The sequence below is a fragment of the Sorex fumeus genome, unplaced genomic scaffold (genome assembly GCF_029834395.1).
Source record: "Sorex fumeus unplaced genomic scaffold, SorFum_2.1 ptg000050l, whole genome shotgun sequence".
Lineage (NCBI taxonomy): Eukaryota > Metazoa > Chordata > Mammalia > Eulipotyphla > Soricidae > Sorex > Sorex fumeus.
Window position 1 is genome coordinate 756953 of NW_026606107.1, and position 7728 is coordinate 764680.

Consider the following 7728-nt stretch of genomic DNA (forward strand, 5'->3'; position numbering starts at 1 on the left):
ATTAAGAATTAGGATGATTTCTATTGGTAGAAACAGGCAAACCAATATGTAGCTTTACAAAGGAAGGAGAACATAAAGAAAATAAGAAATGGCAAAGCATGAATATACATGAACTAGAAAATGTGAAGATTACTTTGTAAAACCTCTATTCAAATATATTTAAAAATCTACAAGATACAATATCTTTTTAGTTAAATAGAGATCCTGCATTCAAACTATTGATATAAAATTAAATTAGACAATTTTTATAAAATAGAGAAAGCTATTTAGGAATTCACCTTTAAGCACTGCTGGGAGTGACTCTGATCTTGTAAGCTGTCACTAGATCCCAGTCCCTGCCAGGTATTGGCCCCAAACAGCAACTATATATATCACAGTCACGGTCCTCCCGTTGTTCATCGATTAGCTCCAGCGGGCCCAGTAACGTCTCCATTGTGACACTTGTTACTGTGTTTGGCATATCAAATACATCACGGGGAGCTTGCCAGGCTTTGCTGTGAGGGCGAGATACTCTCGGTAGCTTTCCGGTCTCTCCGAGAGGGGCGGAGGAATCGAACTCAGGTCAGCCATGTTGGCTGCGTGCAAGGCAAACGCCTACCACTGTGCTATCAAATACATATATGTATATATGTGTATATTTCACCTTAAAGTTATACATAAATAAAATACAATCTCAAGTTATGGTCATTTTTATGAAGTTAGAGAAGCTGAAAATATAATTTGTATAAAAATAAAGTTATGATTAGAATACATACATATGCAAAAGTAAATATGAGAGAGGGAAGTGTTGGTAACTGACATTAAAATATACAAAAAAACCTATGCAGTTACACCACCATGTTACTGTTGAATGAGTAGAAAAACAGGCCATTGGACTATAACAGAGAATTCAAATACACCCAAGCACACATGGAATTTTTTGTATATGATAACAGAGCAGGCAAAATCACTGAGAGCAAGAACTTTCCCTCTTAGAAAAAAGTCAATAGTACTGAATTCTTGGCATATATAACCCAAACACAAAAACACTAATTCAAAAGTATTATGTTCCTTTTGAATTATAACATGCTTATGTTTATCACTGCAATTAGTACAATAGACAAAATATGGAAACAACCCAAATGCCCAACTACAAATTAATGGATCAAGAAATTGTGGCACATATATGTACACAACAGAATACTATGCAGCCCTAAGAAAGAAAAAAATCATACCATTTGCAGCAACATGGATGGAACTAGAAAATACCATGCTGAGTGAAGTCAGGAGGAAAGGGATAGATACAGAATTGTCATATATGGGACTTAAAGAAACACCATAAAGTATCAACAAAAGTTCAAAGGCAACATAATGGGGCTTGAAAAAACATTATTACTAGAATTGTAAAACCACCAAATCTAATTAAAAATTAAAACACTTAATTAGAAGATTAAAAGTAAAATAAAACTTCAAATGTTTAAAATTGAAAAGTAAAAGAGTATTTAAAAATAAAAAAAACAAAGAAAATATTAATGGGAAAACTGATCCACACAATTGAATTGGTGGAGGTGAGAGGGAGGTTGTTGGGTTACTTGTAAGAAGATGATGTATACAATGGTGATGAATTACATGCATGGGAAACCGTTATTAATAGTATTGTAAAACAGAATCTCAATTAAAAATAAATCAATGGTTTTGGAACTATTAAAGACATTTGGGGAAATATTAATGAAGACCTATGTCACACAACATACAAAAATATAATGAAATGTGCTAAGTATCTAAAGACTAACAAAACATATTAAGTTCTTGGAGAAAATATGACAACATTTTTTGAACTTCAGTGCAAGGAAAGGCATTGTGAATCAGATTACAGATGCAAAAAGGAAAAGATGAATCAAATGGACTGTACAAAACATTAATACTTATAGTGGAAATATGATAAATGAACAATGAGGTCATTAAAAAAACCAAGGTCAAATATTGGCAACATATACCAAATACACATAGGATTCAAATATTGAAGGAGAAAGAGGTAAAATTCCACATCAGTCATAAAGGTGGAATAAACAAATGGTGCATAAAATATATGACAGTCCTCAAGCATAAAATGTGTCAAAATTTAGCAATCCATATTTGAAAATAAAACTGAAATCTACCATAGCAACAAATATTTGAAAGGGAAAGGCAATATGATTTTTAATAAGACTATGATGAAACAGTCACTCACATATATTGTGACTGGGAACACAAACCAGTTATAATCCACAAAAAAGAAATTTAGAAATACCAAACAAATCTGCATATGCACTTAGAATTTTTCCCAGTAAACGAACTGCTAGGAATAAAACTTCAATAATAGTTCCACCAATGCTAAAATATTTGTGTCCAAGTTTATTCAACAATATTGTTTGTAACAGCAAAATACTGAAACACTGGAAAGACCGAAAACACTTAAACACTTGCATTGCTTAGTTGTTGAATGTGATACAGCCCCACAATGGTGCCCAATGCATCTGTGAAACATAGGTTGTTATTTATAGAAGGAAAAGGACTGATTTCATGGACTGTTATTAAGTGGAAAAGGAAATATGCAAGAGGCTGTGTGTATAGGATAATTTTTTCCTATTTCATAAACAGGAAATGGAAAAAATCATATATATATATATTTGCCCAATTGTGAAAAAAATGAATGTGGGGCAGTTTAAATCAGAAAATGAGACATTCGGGTATCTTCAGTAGGAGAGTGGGAAAGGCATGGAAAAAAGTAAGGAATGGCAAAAGGAATGAGGGAAAGAGTGAAAGAGTTTTACTTCTCTAACTGAATTTGTTGAGGATAGGACCATGACTCTTTACACCATAAAGGTATTTCAAATATCTACATTTTATTATATTTTTCCTTAAGTTATTTATTTTTCAATAATTATAATTAAGGAAATGTGTTTACAATGGTGTTGGCAATTCTGGTTCTGTTGTACACAGTTTCCTCACCTCACTACCGTTAATGGACCCAGACATCAAACTTGAATTTTAAAAAAATCAAACAGAACGTGAAGGGAAAACAAATGCAAATACATTCACACAACTAGATTTATAACTATTTCATAACCAAACTAAAGCAGTGACGGTGAAACTAGAATGTGAATATCTCAGGGTAATAGTAGCACTGTAGCACTGTCCTCCCGTTGTTCATCGATTTGCTTGAGCAGGCCCAGTAATGTTTTCACTGTGAGACTTGTTATTGTGTGTGGCATATTGAATATGTCATGGCTTTGCCATGCGGGTGAGATACTCTTGGTAGCTTGCCGGGCTCTCCGAGAGGGGCAGCGGAATTGAACCCTGGTAGGCCGCGTGCAAGGCAAACGCCCTACCCACTGTGCTATCGCTCCAGCCCAGGGTAATAGTAAGAGAAGAAATGTTTAAAATAATAGACTTATGGAAAAGACCCTGAAACCGACAAAAGGAACTTTCAACGACCAAAGTTCAAATGATTCAATGAACAAAATAAATGGTGATTTAATGTGACTTCAATCCCTAGAATTCCATCATTGTTTATAAGCTAATAGTGATATAAATAATTTAAATATCAAAGAAAACTACAAAATGCTATGTCAAGAAATATAAGAGGATATGAGGAAATGGAAATGCATGCCCTGCTCTTGGATTGGGAGAATTAAACATTGTCAAAATGACAATACTCCCCAAAGCATTATAAAGATTCAATGCGATCCCTGTAAAGATTCCCATGACATTCTTCAAAGAAATTGATCAAATACTCCTGAAATTCATACGGAATAATAAGCCCCCATGAATACTAAAGCAATTTGGGGGGAAAAAAGATGGGAGGCATCACCTTTCCCAACCTCAAACTGTGATACCAACGGTAATAATTAAAACAGCATAGTATTGGAAATAAGACAGATCTACAGACCAATGGCATAGGGTTGAATATCCCTAAACATACCCTCAAATATATGATCATATAATCTTTTATAAAGTAGAAATAAATGTTAAATGGAGCAAGGAAATCCTCTCCAACAAGTGGTGCTGGGAAAACTGGACAGCTACATGCAAAATAAATAAATAAATAAATAAATAAACAAACTCAGACCTCTGTATAATGCCAAGCCCAAAAGTCAGATCAAAATAGATTAAAGACCTTAATATCAAAACTGAATTCATGAGGTACATGGAGGGAAATGTAGGAATAACTCTCCATGATATTGAAGTTAAAGGGATCTTTAAGGATGAAACACCATTGACCAAGCAAGTGGAAACAGACATAACAAATGGGAGTGCATTAAACTTCTGCACCTCAGAAGAAACAATGACCAGGATAAAAGACTGCCTATGGAATGAGAAAGGTTATTCACCCAATACCCTTCTGATAAGGGGTTAATATCAAAGATATATAAGGCATTGGTTGAACTCTACAATAAAAACAATCCAGTCTCATCAGAAAATGGGGCGATGAAATAAACAGACACTTTCTCAAAGAAGAAATTTGAATAGTCAAAAGGCACATGAAAAAATGCTCTTCATCACTAATCATCAGAGAGATGCATATCAAACAACAATGAGATATCATCTCACACCACAGAGACTGGCAGACATTCAAAAGAACAAAAGCAACCAGTACTGGCGTGGATAGGGGAAGAAAGGGACTCTCCTTCACTATTGGTGGGAATGCTGACTGGTCCAGCCTTTTTGGAAAACAATATGGAAGTTAAAAAACTAGTTAAAAAACTAGAAATTGAGCTCCCATTTTACCCAGTAATACCACTCCTGGGAATATACTCTGGGGGTGCAAGAACACATAGCAGCAGCACTATTCATTGCAGCATGATTCACCATAGCCAGAAGCTGGAGACAACCTGAGTGCCCAAGAACTTTTGAATGGATAAAGAAACTATGGCATATCTTCACAATGGAATACTATGCTGCTGTGAGGAAAAATGAAGTCATGAAACTTGCCTATAAATGAATGGACATGGAAAGTATCACGCTGAGTGAAATGTAAGGACAAGGACATATTGAATGACTGCATTGATTCGTGATACGTAAAAACATATAGTAGAAGAATAATATCAATGACCAGGAAAAAACAGGGGTTAGGAGGACTGGTCAATGGTTGGAACTAACCACAAGTGTGTGTGGAGCTGAGGGTAGGAAAGATAGGAAAGAGATCAGTATGACAATAATAGCTGGGAATGATCATGCTAGAAAATGTCTGAAGGTTAAAAGTAGATAGGTGATATTCTTGATAACCTTTCACTATCAATATTGCAACCCACAATGCCCAAAAAGAGAGAGAGAGGCAGAGAGACAGAGACAAAGAGAGAGAGAGGAAGAAAACAGTCTGTAAGAGAGGCAGGCAGGGGTTGGAGGGTGGGAGGTGATGGGAGAGAGTCTGGGAACATTGGTTCTGGGAAATGTGTATTGGTAGAGGGATGGGTGTTGGAATACTGTATGACTGAAATCCAATCATGAACTGCTTTGTAATGGTCTATCTCACAGTGTTTCAATAAAAAAGTTAAAAAAATAATTTAAAGAATTTCAATCCACTACAAAATGAATTTCATTTAGAATGCTATAAACATTTTGTAAATGTGCAGAAGAGGAGAATTCCAGTAATAAATATAATTGGAGAGAGAATAATCTAAAGTTACTGGAATGATAGCACAGCGGGTGCCTTGCCTGTGGCCAACATGGTCAACCCGAGTTCAATTCCTCTGCCTCTCTCGGAAAGCCCGGCAAGCTGCCGAGAGTATCTTGCCCACACAGCAAAGCCTGGCAAGCTACCCATGACGTCTTCAATATGCCAAACAAAGTAACAACAAGTCTCACAATGGAGACATTACTGGGCCCACTCTAGGAAATTGATGAAAAATGGGAGGACAGTGCTACAGTGCTACTGTTACATAAAAATACTGGAAGCAAGCTTCTTAGATGGATTCTAAAAACTAGTGTCTCTGAGAGGAAAGAGGTGGTCTTAATGGTTTTCAGTAATTTCCTTATAGTACTTTTACATTAACAAATGAAAAATAGTAGCGTAACAATGAAACTATGTAATGATAACCACCTTAAACTGTGATCAAAAAACGTAATTAGTAATACAACAAACATGGATGCCAGGTAGCTCCTGATAGGTTGCTCGGAGATAGGAATCTAAAGTTAAGACCCAATAATATGAATACCTTGCCATCTAGAGAAAACCAGGAAGACTCAACTGGCACAGGTTCCCTCCCTCTTGTGCTCTCATGAGTAAGATCCACTATCCAAAGATCTTTCTTTTAATGGGACTTGGCATAGTGCTTGCCTACTCATAAACATCAGGATTCAGTTTCCTACCAACCCACAGAATTACTCGAATAAGTAAATTACATGTGTCACTTCATCATTTTCTCTATAAAGACTTCTTCCCCCAGAACCAGCGCCTGCTTGTTCACCCTCTTCTAGATTGCAATGCATATAAGTCTGTACCTGACATCACTACCCCCAGGCTATGAGCAATTATTACTAATAAATTGCTATTGGGTTCTGTCCAAGGTCAAATGTCAATGTTCAAATACCTCCAGATCAGTAGAGGGAAAATCTCTCCATCACCAATGAGGTGAAGTACTGTATGGAGGAGAGGGAAAAATAGCTATTCTTAAAAAATACTATATAAATTTACTCATAAGAACAACAGATAAACCCAAATTGAAATTCTATAAAAATACCTGACTGGTATCTTCAAACGTGTTAGTCAGGGTTGTGAAGACACTGGGGGGTTGAGGATCTCTCAGTCTTTTGGAGACTACAGAGAATTATGGGCCAAAATCAATGCAGGATATTGAATGAAATACTGAAATAGACAAAGAGGTGCAGCTTGACAGATGTTGAAAATTCAAAAATTTAAAGTCTGTAGATTGCTTACTAGTACTGTGTCTACTTCATTTAATGCGTTTGATTATTTTCTATGTTTAATATATACGATACAGACATTTGGTTTATATGATACAAACATTAATACTGAGTGAAGACTTTTAGTACTATTTTGTCTAACTTTTATGTAACTATAATAGTAATTATGGGGGGCTCAACCATCTGTGTTCAGGGATTACTCCTGGTTCTGTCCTCAGGAGAAGACAACTGGCGGTACAGGGAGGGACTTATATAAAATGTTGGTGGATTTAATTGGAATCAGTGTTCACAAGGTCAGTGCCTTACCTCTTGTACTAGTTTTCTGTCTCCCTTCCCCCAACTTTAAAAAAAATTTTAGAAGACAAAATCAGGGGCCAGAGAGAATACAGACATTATGTACTTGACTGACATGCTGCAGACCTGGTTTAATCCCCAGCACCACCTAGTCCCCTTCAAAACTAGGAGTGTGTTCCCCAAATCCCCAAAAGTAAAATATGAAAAAATATATAGAAGAAGAAATGTTTTCATCATTTTAAAAATAAACCACAAAATCAGTAGTTTAGAGCAAACTGCCATTGGTTAATAATAGTTTAGCCAGTTGAAATATGGTTAGGAGGATATATTTTTAATTTTTTAAAATTAAAAAATTTAAGCAGTTATTTAAGCAGTTCACTTAAATAACATTTTAGTCGATACAATTTTGAGTTTTACAAACTGTCAATGCAGATTGCCTTTCTTAATCCCTAAACCTTGACACTGAGTAATTAACAGCAATAAAGTTTCAATATATAAAAGAGATACTGTCATAATTTACCTAATTGGAAGAGGAGTTGGAGGAAATGT